Genomic DNA, 18,836 nt, shown 5'->3' on the forward strand with positions numbered 1-18,836 from the left:
GTGTCAATTAGCGTCGATTGAGCTGGATCCTATACGGCTGAAGCGTACTCGAGCTTTGGACGGATTAATGTTTGATTAGCTGTAGTTGAAGGTGTGTTGGCGCTTGGCGAAAGTTTCGGTGAAGGTAACCAAGAGTACGACAAGCATTGTTAGTAATGTAGTTAATGTGAGAGTGCCATGATAAATCATGGCACACCAAGGTATTTGTAAGTACTAACCTGCTCTAAATTAGTGCCGTTTAAGGTGTAGGTAAAAGGTTCAGAAGTGTTAGAAAAACGCGAGATTGCCATACTTTTACATTTATTTACGTTAAGGGAGCAGTTCACGGTACGTTACAACACACTAGATATACACAAAAAGTGCTTTGTCTACTCGCGAGCAACCGATAGTATTTGTGAACTAGAATCTGGCAGTGCCGTAAGTTCAAACGATTTCTCGTCCGCTTCTACGTCTGCAGGTCGTGCCACTTCCTTGTCCTAGCACAACAAACGTTACGCCCCCTGTTCCACGAAGCATACCCTTGCTGCTTTCAAATGTGCGAAGCATAACCAGTAAGCGAGGCACTTTATCGGCTATCGTTGACTCATGCTCTGCTGACGTTGTGGCGCTTACAGACACGTGGCTTTCTGCAGAAGTAGCAAGTAGCGAACTATTTGACTGCGATAAAAAGTACAGTGTCTATCGATGTGATCGTCACACCAGGAAAAGGGGGGCGGGGGGTGGGGGGTGTACTTATAGCAGTAGCCGATAACCTAGCGTCACATATGACACCAGTGAATTCTTCCTTAGAGCTTGTTTGTGCGAACATCCCTTTGCCTCATCAAAGCGCTCTTTTTTGTGTGTGCTACGGGGCACCCAACGCGACGCCTGATTTTTGTGAATTATTACATGACGCGTTGAACTCATTAGTTCTACGATTCCCGCATGCTCCTTTGTTTCTGTTAGGAGACTTTAACTTCCCTAAAATTGATTGGTCAGGTACCGGCCCTACGAACACTGAAACGACCGTCGAGAATAAACTATCTGTTATGTTATTTTAGATTCCAATTTCACGCAACTGGTCACCAAACCAACAAGAGTAGGCCTTACGTCTGCTAACTTGTTGGATTTGTTCCTGACCACGACACCAAACTTAGTACAATCACTGACTTATGTTCCTTATCTTAGTGACCATTGCTGCCTTGCATTTACCTTGAACGTCGACATTTCACCCCGAACTACTATTACCAAGACTAAAGGGAAACTGAAACATCCACCCAAATGTAGCAGTTTGCTACAATGGAAACCCAACCGGGTTACTCGAAAGCAAGCCTCGCAGTTGAAGAAAAATTCGTCCTGGTCCGGGACTCGAACCCGGGACCACCGCCTTTCCGGGGCAGCCGCTCTACCATCTCAGCTAACCAGGCGGCTAGCAGATGGCAGGGCGAAGTCGAATTTGTCGACCACTCGAAGCAAAGGCAAGGGTATGACGTAATAGTTCAGCGGAAATCCGCTAGGTGGAGATAAGTAATTAAACGGAAACTGAGGTATCCACCCAAATGTAGCAATTTGCTACAATGGAAACCCAACCGGGTTACTCGAAAGAAAGCCTCACAGATGAAGAAAAATTCGTCCTGGTCCGGGACTCGAACCCGGGACCACCGCCTTTCCGGGGCAGCCGCTCTACCATCTGAGCTAACCAGGCGGCTAGCAGATGGCAGGGCGAAGTCGAATTTGTCGACAACTCGAAGCAAAGGCAAGGGTATGACGTAATAGTTCAGCGGAAATCCGCTAGGTGGAGATAAGTAATTAAAGGGAAACTGAGACATCCATCCAAATGTAGCAATTTGCTACAATGGAAACCCAACCGGGTTACTTGAAAGAAAGCCTCGCAGATGAAGAAAAATTCGTCCTGGTCCGGGACTCGAACCCGGGACCACCGCCTTTCCGGGGCAGCCGCTCTACCATCTGAGCTAACCAGGCGGCTAGCAGATGGCAGGGCGAAGTCGAATTTGTCGACAACTCGAAGCAAAGGCAAGGGCATGACGTAATAGTTCAGCGGAAATCCGCTAGGTGGAGATAAGTAATTAAAGGGAAACTGAGACATCCACCCAAATGTAGCAATTTGCTACAATGGAAACCCAACCGGGTTACTCGAAAGAAAGCCTCGCAGTTGAAGAAAAATTCGTCCTGGTCCGGGACTCGAACCCGGGATCACCGCCTTTCCGGGGCAGCCGCTCTACCATCTGAGCTAACCAGGCGGCTAGCAGATGGCAGGGCGAAGTCGAATTTGTCGACAACTCCAAGCAAAGGCAAGTGTATGACGTAATAGTTCAGCGGAAATCCGCTAGGTGGAGATAAGTAATTAAAGGGAAACTGAGACATCCACCCAAATGTAGCAGTTTGCTACAATGGAAACCCAACCGGGTTACTCGAAAGCAAGCCTCGCAGTTGAAGAAAAATTCGTCCTGGTCCGGGACTCGAACCCGGGACCACCGCCTTTCCGGGGCAGCCGCTCTACCATCTGAGCTAACCAGGCGGCTAGCAGATGGCAGGGCGAAGTCGAATTTGTCGACCACTCGAAGCAAAGGCAACGGTATGACCTAATAGTTCAGCGGAAATCCGCTAGGTGGAGATAAGTAATTAAACGGAAACTGAGACATCCACCCAAATGTAGCAATTTGCTACAATGGAAACCCAACCGGGTTCCTCGAAAGAAAGCCTCGCAGTTGACGAAAAATCTGTCCTGGTCCGGGACTCGAACCCGGGACCACCGCCTTTCCGGGGCAGCCGCTCCACCATCTGAGCTAACCAGGCGGCTAGCAGATGGCAGGGCGAAGTCGAATATGTCGACAACTCCAAGCAAAGGCAAGTGTATGACGTAATAGTTCAGCGGAAATCCGCTAGGTGGAGATAAGTAATTAAAGGGAAACTGAGACATCCACCCAAATGTAGCAATTTGCTACAATGGAAACCCAACCGGGTTCCTCGAAAGAAAGCCTCGCAGTTGAAGAAAAATTAGTCCTGGTCCGGAACTCGAACCCAGGACCACCGCCTTTCCGGGGCAGCCGCTCTACCATCTGAGCTAACGAGGCGGCTAGCAGATGGCTGGCCGACAGGTTAGCTGAGATGATAGAGCGCTTAAGATGTACTTTAATTGAACGGATCTATCAAAAATACAGCTACTGAAACACAATTTTTTTAATGTAGTATTATGAAGATAGAATATACTCGAAGAGCAGCTGAAGATAGTTTATAGGTACACGCGTCTTCGATATTGCACAGCTGTGAATCAGGTCTTTGCCTGGTGTACTGTTTGCTTAGCAGTTAATAAATGTAATATCACGAAGTCAGCAGAAATATAGAACAAAGGGAGAAAACGCATGCAGGAAAAAGCTGTTTTAAAATGTAAATGTAAAAATAATAACCAAGGGAGAAATGTAAGTACATTATAGTTGCCGCCGGTAGGAGTCCCAACCCACATCATCAGGATTACGCGTGCGGAGAACTGCCAATTAAACTATCGTGGCCTACATCCTTCCATACACTGTCTTGAGTAAAATATCCTTACTATAGCGCTAGTCCTAGGAGTGCTATCAAGCGCCACAAGTCACGGCCGTGCCAGCGGATGTGGAACACCCTTCGAACCATAGGCGTCACGCAGTACGGCAACTATGGAACAGACAACTTTGAGCTTTATTCGCATCAAGTAGCACTTATTAAGTGTTATTAAGACGGCTGAACCCGTGATGTGGGAGGTCTAACTGGTCTTTAAAACCCTTGTATTCCTCCTGGTACGTTGGCCCTCCAACCGGCGGCAAGTTGTCTTTTCATCCACTTTATTCGTGTCCACTTTCAATATTCAACCATTATGTCTGCAGTTTCTAAAAAAATGTATTTGGTGTTTCGTCTGCTACATTTAAATAAAATGTCCTCGTGATAACGTTTATATCTCTAAAACTTAAATTGTTGCTCCCTTGTCAAGGTATCGGCTGACAATTTCGTTATTGCAGTGACAAACCCATGAACGATAAAAAATATCTACAGTAATTGTTCGTTTAGCTCATAGGTACCGCCTCTAATTGGTAAGAAGGCACACCCAGGCTCTGCTATCAAACGAACTGAACCATCCACGCATTTATAATTACATGGCAGCAATGGATAAAATGTGACTGTTCGTAAGCATCTCAACGAATAAAAGGCTTGCGATAATATTTCGTGACGCGCAATATTCCGCTCATTTGAAAAAATATACCACAAGATGCGGTCGAACAGGAATGGAATGGACAAGAAAGATATCAACGTGTGAGCTGGGAAACGCGTAGTCTACAGGAACAAGTGGAATTTTGGGCAACTAGTTTTGCTCAAAAAAAGGGCCCCTTAAATTGAAGTTCACTTTGATTGTGTATTATTTAATCACAGAGACTTATGCTGCAAAAAAAAAAAAAATACGAGAAGACCAAAATGAAAAAAAAAATTTGCCGTGACCAGGATTCGAACCTGGGTTATTGCGGCCACAACGCAAGGTACTAACCACTATACGATCACGGCCACCCGAACGGGGACGAGGAGAGCTTCATTCTGGCTGGCAGAGTGAGGGAGTTGGACGCTGGACCAGTTCTGTGTCTTGTTTTTTTTGTTTCATTCGCTTCAAGAAGTAGGTCACACGCAGTCCGCTAAGGCTGTCACCACGCGCAATCGCATGCTTTCGGAGACGAGGCTGGAGGGCGTTCATGGGACCTTTTTCTGGCGTCTCCTGTTTTTTTTTTTGTTTGGCTACTCGGAATAATAACGAAAGTTCTCATGTTAGTTAGGAGGCAGCGTGGCTACTTGACTATTCCATCTACATCTACGGAAATGAGAGAAAAAGAAATTGTTTTCTACTCCAAGTCAGCACGCGGTTAGCTAAAGTAATACAGCCCTGTTCGCGGAAAATGCAGTGATTTTTGGGTAGCCAAGTAAATTCCTTTTTCCTATCACAGAGCATGCTTCCCACTAAAGTATACAGTATAAAATTGTAGACGAAGAAGTTTTCCTTTTGACAGCACTAGTCGCTGACATGTTTATTAGAAAGACTGTGAAAAAAAAAAAAAACGTCTAAGCAAGAATTTTGTAGAAATACAGTTATATAAATACGTCGGTGTGGCTTTTATTTATTTTCTTTATTATACCCTCAGGGCCAATGGCATTACAGAGGGGTGTGGGGAATTAGTTTAACATAAGTTATGCATAGCAGCAGCATCAAAGAACCAAAATATACTAGTATAATTGTACAATTATCACAAACCAGAGTACATAAATATTATTTCTCATTCTTCAAACTACTTGATTCAACGTACATAGATTGCGTAAACCAAGATGCATAAGAGACATTAGTAATCATGAGTGCACAATTCACGCTAAGAAAAGCATTCAACGGGAAAACAAGAATATACAAACCGAAATTTCGCGTAAAGTTTCTTTAAAATGGTCATTATTATTGTGGAGGCACCAGTTGCGGGAAGGTGAATCGACTCATCAGATGTCTGTGGGACGAATGAGTGTAAGAAGACGTAGGATCTACAAGATGGAATACCAACTTTGTGTTGGTGATCAAGCCGAGATGATATGTAATGTGGAGCCGAAAGAAGCTCGTTCATTAACACAGGGGCATGATATATCTTATGAAAAAGAAAGAGCCGCAAATATTTACGCCATGATGCTAAGGGTGCTAACTGCAGGTTAGAATTCATTGTGGTGATGCTGGCTGTTTTGTTATATTTGGAGAATATGAATCTTGTGGACTTGTTGTGCACCCTGTCTACTGAACAAATTAAGTTAATTATTCTGACTAGGATCCCAAACTGAGGCGGCGTATTCAAGTTTAGGCCGGATAAGTGTTTTAGAGAGCATTAGTTGCAGAGACTGCGGCGCACGTAAGAAATTGCGTCGGAGATAACCTAACGATCTGTTAGCGTTGCTTATTACGTGTGCAATGTGTGTCTTCCAGGTAAGGTCAGATGAGACGTGAACACCGAGGTATTTATAAGATGAAACACATTCGAGTCGAATGTTATCGATGTAATAGGCTGTTAGGGTGTTATTACGTCTGGATACTCGCATTGACTTGCATTTGCTTATGTTTAATTTTAATGGCTGTATCATGGTTGCTAGTTACTTCTCGAAATAATATGCAGTCGCCAGCAAAGAGGGGAATATGAGATGTAATACAAGAAGGCAAGTCAATAATACAGATTAGAAATAGTAGCGGTCCAAGGACAGAGCCTTGTGGCACGCCCGAGGAAACCAGTTCAGAGGGAGAGACAACGCCGTTGGCAGAAACGAACTAAGAACCACTGGACAGGAAACACTCAAGCCAAGTAAGTAACTGAGGATCAAGGTTAACTTTATGCAAGTTATACAATAGTAAATTATGACATACCTTATCAAACGCTTTTGAAAAATCCAGAAATACACAGTGCGTAAGAGAAGAACGATCAAGAATGACATGAAGCTGATGTGTAAACGATATTAGCTGTGTTTCGCATGAATATGTTTTGCGAACGCCATGTTGCGAGTGCGTGAAGAGGGAAATAAATTCGAGAAAGTTAGCAAGATTGTAAAATAAGATGTGCTCAAGAAGTGTACATGGGGTACTAATGAGTGAAATGGGACGATAGTTAAGGGGATAGTGCCTAGTATCTGTTTTATGAAGTGGAATCACCTTTCCTATCTTTCATTCCGCAGGGATAGAACCCGTGTCAAGGGACTGTTGAAAGATTTTCATTAGTATAATGGCACTATACTCGCTCGGGCTCTTCAAAAACTTCGGGCTGACCGCGTCGCAACCAGGAGAAGAAGAAAGTTTCAATTTATTAATTATATGTTCTACGCCACACGGGTATACTATAATCAGACACATTGAAATGGAATAATGGCGGTGTGTAAGTGGTGGCGAAACACTTGTCACTGAAGAAAAATTCGAAACAATACATCGTTAAGGACAGATGCGCACTGTTCAGAGGGTATAATGTCTCCCGCGTTATCCACCAGGCTTGTGGCGTTATCGTCCCTTAGATTTATGACGCGCCAGAACTTTTTAGTGTCGGTTGCGAGCATGGATGGGAGAGTGTTTTCCAAAAATGCTGTTTTGCGCAACGGAGTAAAGATACATATTCATCAGAAGCGAGTCTATGCGCATTCTAATGGTAGTCAGAAGGACAACGTTTGGCAGATCTGTAGATACGTTTCTTTTTGTTTGATCAGTGTTTTATGTGGCTCCTGTACCATGGTGCCGATTTGTTTGAAATTATCGAGCGAATGGGTACATGTTTATCAAGTAAGGCTTTAACTTGGTTCATAAATAAATCCCAGTTGTCTTGAACGCTACAATTGTCAAAGTCGATCAGAAACGTGTCGACAAACCTGCCCTATTCCCTGTTGATTGCGTCAAAGTTTGCATGTTTGAAATCGCAAATAGATTTGCTTTTGTTTTTTGTCTTTAGGCCGCGTTAATTTGATTTCAAACGTTAAGATGGAATGATCGCTCAAACCCGGCAGTACAGCTATATCGGAAGCAAGATCGGGACGGGTGGTGAGTATTAGATCAAAGGTATTGGCGGCAGAAAGTGCTGTCCTGGTAGGCTCTTTGATGAGTTGCAAGAAGGAAAAAAAACCATTACACATGTCAAGAAACTCTTTTGCAAGCGTGTACGAAGGATTCATGCTGGGTGGATCGCAATCCCGTGCGAGATTATGGATATTAAAACCACCCAATAGGAACAAACGTAGTGTGGGATATCGCGACAAAACCAATTTAGTGACATCATGTAATTTGTTTACAAAGCTGGCGGAAAATGCGGGTGGTCATTAACAAGCTCTGAAAATTAGTTTTTGTTCTTTAACTTCAACAAGCGCCCAAACAGTCTCAAGTTCACTACAAACTTGAATCCGCTGAGACGGAACTATGTCGGATGTTCCTAAAAGTATACCGCTGCCTTTCCGCGTGGCACGGTCACAACGAAAAAGAAGTTTTCCAAGAGTAGTTCCCTGTCATTTATTTGTGGGTGCACTCAATGAGTACTATTATGTCAGCATTACAGGCATCGATAGCTGAATTTAGAAGGTCGTGTTTGTTATTAATGCTCTGTACATCACAAAAGAAGACATGAAGCGGAGACGAATTCCTCGATTTCCTATTCATTTGAACGTGGCATGTTCCTCTCATGACGGTTCTGTGACGCCGCATTCTGCGCATGCTCTACCACAGTGTCATCGGTAGTATTGTACGCGTGCTCTTTTTTGTTAATCAGAAGGTTCTTGTAACGGAGCTGAAAAGGGGGTGGTACAGGTTGCTTTTTAGCGAATTCAATTAATTTACTTCTAATGATACGCGTGGCGAGTGAGAAATCCTCACTGACGATGATGCCTTTGTCTTTAAGCTTACTACGCCTGAAAAGCACTGTTTATTTTATTTTGTAATTTGAAAATTTAACCATGATCGGTCGGGTTTTGTTAGGGTCAAAGTGTCCTAAGCGTTGAGCACGTTCGACAACGTTATCTAATGGGCTTTTGAGCACGCCAGCAAGGGCGTCAATTACGCGTGCCGCAGACTTGGTCCATGTTTCGCGTGAATCGGCGAAGCCTCGAAAAAGTAGGTTTTGGCGTCAACATCTGTCCACTAATTCATCGAACCGAACATTTAGTGAGTTGTTCTTCGTGGTCAAACTGCTCATTGAGTCTGTCGCCCTGCTTTGAACATTATCAAGCGATTTAGTTTTGTCTTCGAGAGTGTTCAACCTTTTTTCAAAGGAAATTATCTTTGTCTCTATTTTTTGACTAGCTTTGATGGCTTTAACGTCCGCAACAAGCTCACTTTGACCTTTTGCCGACTGCATTGCACGCGTTTGTAGATCTTTGAGGAAGTGAAAGAGGACGGTCATCTGCTCGGTAGGATCATCAGGCAGCTTATCAAGTTTTAATGGCGCAGACTGTCTAGTACCGGGTCCCGGGTTTGTTTTAACGTCACCACAGGTTAACAGCAAAAGAACCACCGAAAAACACTCGCAGGCAACATCACAACACACACGTTAAGAATTAACACGAAGAAAACCTCAAAAAAATTTCGGAAAATACATTTTCAACGAAATTGCAAAAATAACGGTTTGGTTTAGGGTTTAGTTCTGCCTAAAACTGCAATTCTGGTATGTGTTTCGGTTTGGGCGCGGGTTCATTTCGACACCCTGCTTTCTTGAGCAATGCTCTTGAGCAAAGCGAGAGGCCGCCCACGTGCACCAGTACATCCGAACCGGTGGACACCAACGAGCCGAGGCAGACGGGCCACGGCAACCGTAGGCCACGAAACCACCTGAGGGTGGCAATAGGTTGTGTCCGAATCAACTCCCCAGAGATGACTCTAAAGCAAAAGCAGATCTCGTGGTAATAGACGCAGATCTCGAAGGTAATGTTTTTTTGCTGAGTGCACCGGAACACGTCATATAAGCCTTTTTATAGATGTCACGTATTGTTGGTGATACTTTCATTTACCAGCGACCGTTGCCTTGTTCTGGAAACGCAGAAACAATGAAAGAGTATAGTTATCAGCGCTTGTTATCACAGTTCTCGCCACCACTCGAAATCGGTTTGATCGCACAGCGCGATCAAACCGGACGTGCGCGCTGTTGCGAATGTCGATGGTCCGAGTGGCCACGAAGGTTCCATGTATGGTGCTGTGCCAGGTGCCAAGAGGAGGAGTTATCCAGGGAGATTAGAAAATTGTTTTATATACACTGTACATGGTATTTTAGAAGAAGGGCTCCATGATATTGGAGCCGTCTACGTGCTAACATCTTTGCATGTGGTAGCGTTTACATCTCCGAGCGTTCTACATGGTCGAGCATGCTCTACATCGTCAAGCCTGCTCTACATGGTCAAACCTCAAGCTCCTTCACAACACTCAAGTCCCCTGTTTTATCCCTTTCGTTTCCCTCTTTCACTCGACGAGGGAACACACTGTAGTTCTTTTAGCCAATCAGCATCTTGGATCAGGTGGCCATATCCCGCACGTGATGTGTCGTCGTTTCCCGCCGGGCTCCGCCTCCAATCTTGTTAGGTCGCCCCCGAACACAGGCAGCGGTTGACACCTTGGGAACCGAACGTTGATGTCGTTCCCCCGGGATTGCCAGACGCGGGCCCCTTTCAAGATTCGCCTCTCCATAGTGGTCAGTTCGCGGAACCAATTAGGGCGGTGGCTGTCTCGAAAGGCAGCAGTCGGCGTAGCGTCGTCGTGGTTCGGGCGGCGCTGGTAATTCACGGGACCGCACCAAGGGGCGACGCCGCCGTTTAGCCACGCATGAGGTAGCCCGGAGACCAACTGCTAATCCCTCAGTCCCAGGTGACAATTCTCGGCCGCGAGAAAGGGCGCCAGGTTGGCGCGTCTGAGTCGGCGCCGGCCTCCTTTGTCCCGAGGGACCGCCAGACACAACAGCACCCCCGCCGCCAGATGATGCATCGGGAGGTCGAGTTGTTCCATGCAGCTCGGCCGGTTTGATGCCTGCTTCGCTCAAAGCCATGGGGCCGCTGCTTCCAGGAATGATGATCTTCCCGCCAAAGGCCTCTTCATAGGTGGGCTCAGACTGGGCTGCAGAAATGACAAGCTCCAAGCTCCAAGGAGCGACCTTTGTCAGCCACACACAATGCTGCAAGCGCCACTGCAAGCCACTCCCATCGCCAGACTCTACCAATTCCAAAAATCTGACTGCCCCCTATCTAAAGAAAACCCTGAAACACAAGGTGCTCGTTGATCCGGACAAGTGCCAAAAAACTTCCGATGAAGTGTCTTCGCAAACAGACACCAACTGGGTTTATGTAATGAAGCTAAGTAATTATGAATTAGAGCTTCCACAGATCAGGAAGGCGAAGGGAGAGCTGGCCTTCAGTAATTCATAGTCCGTAACACTTAGCACAAGAAAGCTACATAATCATTACATAATGCCAATATACTAGATAACAAATGGGCAAACCATCTACGACTTATTACAAACTCGTGCAAAAGCTCCGGTCATCAACTTGCGCAACCTGCGCGTGACCTTCTAAACTATTTGCAACCCTGACACTGTTTGCAATTCAATTCTTTATCTGTCGCCGCGTACACACTCCCCTTTAAATCGTGAGTCTAACCTGAGCCGGAAAGTTTAACAACAAAAAACTGCGGCATTCTTTACGCGCTTCAAACTTTCAAAACTCAACTAATCTCAGGCAGACAGAATACAAAAGAAAAAAAAATTGCGACCCGTCTTCCTTGTTTACTTATTCTCGGGCCCCAACGCACCCCTTACTTTCAAACGCACTCGAGGGGGTCGCGCGTTCCGGGGATTTTGCAAGGTGTCGTCGCGAATAAGGCAAAACCCTCTAATTTGCCTGACACACCTTGTAGCTGCGACTTTCGAACAGCCGCTTCCAAGTACTGGGAGGGGGAGGCATTGACAGACCCGTGCGCGCACTGTCCCATTATCTGCTAGGCAGACCCTTTTCTTTTCCCCCGCGAGTGCTCGGCCATTGTAACAGCCTACAGGACGCTTCCCTTTGTCCCTCTGCTTACAATGCGCTGTACGCGAGGCGGTTAGGCCACAGTTACAATCCCTCTGTCTACAGTGCACTTTACGCGTTGCGGTCAGGCGACGGTCACTACACCTGAGTCTTCGGGAAACTCTCCGTTTCGCGACGTGTGTCATGCCGATCCCCGATCTTAGGAAACGCCTAAGCTTGGGGTTTACCCTCCGTTGCTTTTTCGCCGTCTCTGGCTGGATCGTGACCTTAGCGCATCTACTAATGTCGCCTTGGCGCTTCGCAAGTTTGACTCTAAGCGCCTCCACCGCGTTCGCCTTTCTCGTCCTGCGCTTACGCCTTTTTCGTTTGGCATGCTTCGCAGAGCCTGCGGCATCGGCACACGCACTTGAAATTTCGTTACCCTTTTGGGTTTCACAGTGCGACTGCCGTTCTAATAGAGCATAAACCGATTTGATCTTTGAGCATGTTAGCTCGTCATCAAGTCTATCTTCATCTGGCCTAGCTCCATCACTGCCGTCGATAGCATGCAAAACTTCTCGCTGGCCTTCGAAGTCGGCCCTTGCTTCCGAAACAGCCTCGCTAAACGGCGAAACAAGTGCTTCTTCGCGCTTGTCACTATTTCCGTTAACGACGGGCACCACAGCCCTCTCAGCGCTGTCTGAACAATCTTTGTCACTGCCATCTTGGCCTTCGAAGTCGGCCCCTAGTTCTAGGGCGGGAAAACCACCGCTCTCTTCGGTGACCGCATTCACCTCGCTTCCGGCTACTAACACGTCTAACTCATCACTGCTTACAGCTGCCTCTGGAATCGTTCCATGGTCCTGTGACCGCTGCTCAATGGGGAATAAGCCTATCAGTCCCTGAGTCTCGTCACGTGCTTTTGCCCTGAAAGCTCCCTTGCTGGAGATGGATTTTCCCGGTTCCCTCAGCATTTGCTCCGACCTATTCGAGAAGCAATGCGTGACCTTGTCTGGCAGGCTGGCCGAAATTGCCGCCGCCGTAACCACTTGGCCTAAAGGGCCTTCCGTTTCTGGTGCGGGAAATCCGCCGCTCTCTTCGTTTTGTCTGTGTGCCACTTGCATCACACCTTTTCGAAAGCTTTCTACACTAGCCCTCTCAGTGCTAATGTTACCTTCAACAGGCTCGGCTTTTTCATTGTCTTTTGGGCCTTCGAAGTCGGCCTGCCATGCTACACCAAATCGCCTGAACAAAGCCCTCTTAGCCCTGTCGTAGTCGCGCGCTTTCTCCTCTGACAAGCAATGCATGAAACACGCACCGACACTAAACGGGAGAAGTGCTCCTAATCGCTCGGCCCACCAGTCCCGGCTGACACCCTCTTTCTCACACACTCGTTCAAAACCGGCGAGGAAATTAACAATACCCTCGTCTGTCTCGAAAGTGTGGAGCTGGCGTCGCGCTGTCCGCCATCTGAGCATCTGATCTTCCCGTTCAAGCTCTTTCATCCTACGAGCGTGCCGTTGCGCTGCCTCCTGCTCGCGCCTCTCGCGAATTTCGGCATCGTGCTTGCGCCTTTCTGCTTCTTCACGCTCGCGCCTCTCGCGCTTGTCTACAGCTTCAAGCTCGCGCCTCTTGCACTCCTCTGCCTTTTGGTTTCTTTCCTGAATTGTCTCCCAAGCCTCATCAGCTTCCTCGACCGTCACCTCTTCTACCTTCATGACGTCGAGAACCGCTTCTTTCGTTTTTGCGGAGTCGACCGAAATGCCTAACTCCTCGCAAATTAGAAGGAGGTCCTGCACTCTGAATTTCTCCATTGCGATCTCGTTTGCCTTCAAAATTCCCCCTTCCTAAAATTCGCTATTTAAAGAAGGTGAATTTCCCAAAATGGTGCCCGCCAGAAAACACACAGTTACTCTCCTAGCAACTAGCTACTTGTACTAGAGAGTTCTGGCGACATGAAGCGCAAACTCAGGCCCTAAGCCCGTCCTTATCGCTACCACATCGGGAGATCGCAGAATTTCCTGTCTTCGCTTGCGAAACAATTTTCCTGGCCTCTCCGGCCTTCTCCCCACTCACTTCCTCATTCTGTAAAAGCTCCAATTGTTGACTTTTGCCTACCGCAGGGACAACCAAAATGTCCATCGGCTCACAACTTTTGAGGAGTTCCTGGATTTCAAACTTATCCGTATTTACAGTGCACCCTGTGTTTCTTCCCCTTAGTAACTTAGCCCACGAGACACTATATTCTTGGTCTGCGAGATGAAATCACTAACAACGCCAAATCATCATTACCGACTTAGTAACCTGCGCTAATGAGTCTGGCGAAAAGAGAAGCAAACACGTAGCACTCACCACACCGATGTAGACAACGCCGGCCGATCCCATAAGCTGCCAGCCACTGTTGCGAATGGTGATTTTTCGTGGGTCCATGAAGGCTGCATGTATGGTGCCGTGCCAGGTGCCAAGAGGAGGAGTTATCCGGGGAGATTAGAAAATTGTTTTATATACACTGTACATGGTATTTTAGAAGAAGGGCTCCATGATATTGGAGCCGTCTACGTGCTAACATCTTTGCATGTGGTAGCGTTTACATCTCCGAGCGTTCTACATGGTCGAGCATGCTCTACATCGTCAAGCCTGCTCTACATGGTCAAACCTCAAGCTCCTTCACAACACTCAAGTCCCCTGTTTTATCCCTTTCGTTTCCCTCTTTCACTCGACGAGGGAACACACTGTAGTTCTTTTAGCCAATCAGCATCTTGGATCAGGTGGCCATATCCCGCACGTGATGTGTCGTCGTTTCCCGCCGGGCTCCGCCTCCAATCTTGTTAGGTCGCCCCCGAACACAGGCAGCGGTTGACACCTTGGGAACCGAACGTTGATGTCGTTCCCCCGGGATTGCCAGACGCGGGCCCCTTTCAAGATTCGCCTCTCCATAGTGGTCAGTTCGCGGAACCAGGTAGGGCGGTGGCTGTCTCGAAAGGCAGCAGTCGGCGTAGCGTCGTCGTGGTTCGGGCGGCGCTGGTAATTCACGGGACCGCACCAAGGGGCGACGCCGCCGTTTAGCCACGCATGAGGTAGCCCGGAGACCAACTGCTAATCCCTCAGTCCCAGGTGACAATTCTCGGCCGCGAGAAAGGGCGCCAGGTTGGCGCGTCTGAGTCGGCGCCGGCCTCCTTTGTCCCGAGGGACCGCCAGACACAACAGCGCCTGAAAGTGGTTATGACTGGACGGCACGCACTATGCCTTCAGTTATACTTCGGCCACGCGCTCCGCTGTTGGCGTTCCTTTTCATCACGATAGTACCGTGCCGTCGAAGCTCGATCGCGCGGTCTTATTCAATACCTGGCTGATTGTACGTTCTGCCACTATTAATGATAGCTCATAATGTGACCATGCGGGGCACTTGTTCTTTTGCAGAAGCAGAAGTTTAGACCAGAATATGTTACTCTCCCACCCACGTTTTGAGAAAGCGCCCTTATACTGGATCTGGAGAGCTCGTTTTCGTACTGCCCGACCCAAACAATCCCCAAAGCGAAATGGGAGGACTTTGCCTCTTTAGCGACTTTTGCTGAAGAATCGTTCCTCTGTTGCACCTCTGAATGTGGCCTTGCGTAAATAACGAGGAGAACGACGTGCTTAGCTTCGTCGGCTGCCTGAATGATCGTCCAAACGGGATCATAGTGGCGCATGCACAGCCTGTAATGGCGAAGCGTCATTTTTTTGCCGTCACTGGTTGGCCCGTGTCAATGGGGTGCACGTGACATCAGGTTTGCCGCTTCGCAGTGCGTGTTAAGCGATCTGCCAGTGCCACGGTCGTCGGCGACGGAAGGAGTACGTGCCACATTGGCATGCACTGCGTATGCACCCCCTATCCATGAAAGAGAACTTCAGTGTAACATGCAGATGGCATGTTTTACAATAAAGCAAATTCACAGTAGCAAAGCATCATTATGCATTGGTCTGCGACCGCTAAAGTGGCATCTACTTTGGCACCTAACCTGACCCCTCCATTTGGCAGGAACCTTTCGTGTTAGGCCTGGTGTTGAAGCATGGGCAAAGAACAACTACTGCAGGAGTCAACGAGGGAAATAATGTATTAACGCAAAAAAAAAACTAATTGAGGACCCGATTCGAACGAGCGTAGCGCCGTGACGGCTACGTCAAGAAATAATGATGGACAGCTTATTCCGGAGTATTTATGCGCGGTCGCGTAGTGCAGCTCAGCTACGGACAAACGTAGCAAAGCTCCATTCTCCTCCGTGCTTAAGCAGTATCTAGGGAAACACAGATATCGTTAAGCAAGAGTCCCCAGAGGTATGCACTCACGCATGCGCATAACGCTCGGGCAAGTACGAAAAAAAAAAAGACAGGTCTCCATTCTCGAGCCCCATCGCTATCTTGCGGCTCGGCGCACGCAAGCGCTGCGCGTGGGTTGGATGACGGGGCAGACAAGCACAGACTAAGGATGGTCGCGACCATTTTTAGTTTTCGGAGAAATTTTTATGAGGTGCGAAATTGTCTCTATAGAAAGAAATCAGCCTTCGTATTGCGAAACAATAGCGCGAATGTCTTGAAGAAATGTCTTACTTCACTAAAGGTGGAAAATATAATTTGAACGACTTGCAGATATTACAAATTCGAAGGCATATTACCCTAAAACTAACGCACTGTAGCCCATCAAAACTGTTTAGGTAAATTGGCATGGGTATAGCACAATTGGCCTGCGGGAATTTAAATTTATGTCACTCAAAGTATGTGTTTGAAAAATTTCTGAACTTTGGTTTTTGAGCAAGGGGCCAGTGTTATTTTGAACCATGATCGGTTTGTAATCTTAAAATCTGAAGGCAAACGTAAGATTTCAGCTGTCATCATACATTGCTTCATTTAAATTGGTGAAATTAACATTGTTTACGTTATCCTAATAAATTTGCCGTTTATTCCTCATCAGCACGGACACCCGATGAACGTGAAGCGTTTCAATAGATGAGTTACGTACACCATGTTAGCACATATGACAGAGTTTCAAGAGCACCTACATTACATAATACTCACTCGACCATTATCGCGGCAATTTTAGTGACATTAAAGCAAAATTTTGCGATCGTTTGTAATTCCTTTGTCTCACTGTAGCGACATGGTGCAAGAAGTAGGCAACACTGCTCCGCCGCGTGCCATTGTCAAGCTGGTGCACGAGAAATGAACGTGTCTCACCCAGGCCCCGTGCTCTCTCAAGTTCCAATGATCGCCCCAGAAGGCAATAAAATCAACCGTTGCGCGTTGCAGCGTAAAGGACACACAGTGGATCTACTTGTCTCTCTGTTATCTCTAACTAGGGGGGACCTAGATTGTACTAAAGTGCTTCCCATTTGGTCTCTTGCATTTCAGCTTTTTCTATTAGGGGCGCGCGCGTCGGTGCAAATTTTCAATGCAAATTTTATCGAAGTTAACAAAGACTACTTTTTAACAAAGCATCCAGCAAATAATAAGTAAGCTGCTCTTTAAAGCATATTTCTTCAACTGTTTTTGCTTCAGCTGACCTTTCGTCGTCAACGGCTCATTGACATCGATATCTTACGTGATGTCATGATTTGTTTCTGTAATTAGAATTATACGGTGGTAGATTGACGTAGCGGTTCGCGATTCCTTCGCGCAAGGTCCCGGAAGCTAGCGCTAAATCTGTTGCGATGTAAATGTCTCGACCAGTTTAGGCATTGTCCTTTCGATGACCGATGCCGACAAAGGATAGGTTCTACTCCATCCATACTTACTAGTTCAAGTGCTCCGGTGGAAAGCAGCCACCTTCGAAGTCTGCCGCCGGTGGAACACTCAGTTAGCAGTCTGGTGATTTATGTACCGAATAGTAAAAAACATATAACATGGTCTTGATACCTTTGACGTTCTTTGCGTGTGACACAGAAATGACGCATTAAAATGAACAAGTTTAGAACATGCGTAGTAGAGTTCGTTTGTCAAAGTGATGTCGCAGTCTTGTGCGCAGTAACAGGCAATGAGTATGGTAGTACAAGTCGGGAAGGCTAGATTCATGCTTAAGATTCCGTGGTTGGAGCTAGGATTAATCGTTGCAACGAAAACAAGTTTGGCTATACGGTTTTGCCTATCTAGTCTGCGCACTGAGTAGAAGGAGACAACAATGCGCAGTTCTTAAATTTCAATATCAGAGTGATGCCATGGTTCCGTGAACACCGTAATATCTGCACACGTGTTCGCCCCCCTCCCCCGCTCTCCAGCAGAGCTTCTACAGCACCCTTTATCGGCCTGTAGTTTCAGACATTGCTTAGAATAACATAACCTTTGCGATAACAATCACGATTACTGGAAGTTGACGGGGCCGTGGGTAAATGCGCAATTTATTTCCATCGAGTGCGATTTCTGAATGCGCATGCGAATGCGCACGCAAGCACATCCTAATTTCGCACATGAGTGTGCCATAAAGCGGACAATGCTGTAGTTTGCTTGCCTCATCAGTTCACGTTGCGCTGCCTTCCGCAGCAGTTTTTGTCGCCGCAGCGCTGTCCCATTTGCCGTAGTGGCACCAAGACGACCGCAGCCGCTGAGCAGGGCTACGATTACCAGCAGTGTTGAGTGTGAGCACTCAACACCACGTCGTTACTACGAAAATACTTACGCATCATTTAGATAACTCCCCGAGGACATTCTACGTAATTTTTTACAGCCTCTACCTTTGTCTTGTAAAATTCAGTTTCCTATGTTTGTAACGACATAGATTCCACCTTCCCTGATTTGCTTCACCAATGCGCTAAATGTATATTGCTCATCACGACCGTTGACCACTTAACGTTCCGTTCAGCATTGCAACTCAGCGCGCCAGGAACGTAGACATTCCAAACGGTCCTATATTGGTGAATACCTTGTAATTCCATTGAAACGTTTCGAGTCCTCTCCGGATGTTTGCTGCGGGAGATACATGCCTCAATCCACTGCGAATATTTCCTCCTGTGTATTTTTAGCCTCAGAATCATTCACATTTTCTTTCATCGCTCACCTTCCTCGCTTGTCACGCCTTCCTACGGCGAACAGGGTGTCCTGCACTGCTGCACATCCGTGGTAGGCTCTCGGCACCTGCAAATCCGGCAGTTGCGTCCACTGACGCTCTCCCAGCTGGTAGCAGAGGCACGTCACCTGGGGGCGAGGTCGGCTGGTCAGAGTGCGACGGCTTTTATACCACCTGCAGAATCAAGTGTGCTGTGCTGGACTGGTTGGTGCAGGTTGAAGGGAATTGAAGAAGACGGGACGAAGTGCAGAACTTAGGGCCAGCGCGGCGTCTGTCGTTCCAACTTTTGCGCTGTTCGATCAGCTTCAATACAAGA

General features: G+C 47.1%; 4 non-coding genes across 4 annotated transcripts; all 4 read right to left on the reverse strand.

Annotated features, from left to right (window-relative positions):
• Nucleotides 1-1,609: 1,609 nt before the first annotated feature.
• Trnas-gga (transfer RNA serine (anticodon GGA)) lies at nucleotides 1,610-1,684 on the reverse strand. The gene has a single exon. It is a non-coding gene; the product is annotated as a tRNA-Ser (tRNA).
• A 203-nt stretch (nucleotides 1,685-1,887) lies between these two features.
• Trnas-gga (transfer RNA serine (anticodon GGA)) lies at nucleotides 1,888-1,962 on the reverse strand. Its single transcript has one exon. It is a non-coding gene; the product is annotated as a tRNA-Ser (tRNA).
• Nucleotides 1,963-2,443: 481 nt separating this feature from the next.
• On the reverse strand, nucleotides 2,444-2,518 carry Trnas-gga (transfer RNA serine (anticodon GGA)). Its single transcript has one exon. It is a non-coding gene; the product is annotated as a tRNA-Ser (tRNA).
• Nucleotides 2,519-4,458: 1,940 nt separating this feature from the next.
• Trnah-gug (transfer RNA histidin (anticodon GUG)) lies at nucleotides 4,459-4,530 on the reverse strand. Its single transcript has one exon. It is a non-coding gene; the product is annotated as a tRNA-His (tRNA).
• Between the last annotated feature and the right edge of the window lie 14,306 nt (nucleotides 4,531-18,836).

This window comes from Dermacentor silvarum, chromosome 11 (assembly GCF_013339745.2).
Source record: "Dermacentor silvarum isolate Dsil-2018 chromosome 11, BIME_Dsil_1.4, whole genome shotgun sequence".
NCBI classification, from domain to species: Eukaryota; Metazoa; Arthropoda; class Arachnida; order Ixodida; family Ixodidae; genus Dermacentor; species Dermacentor silvarum.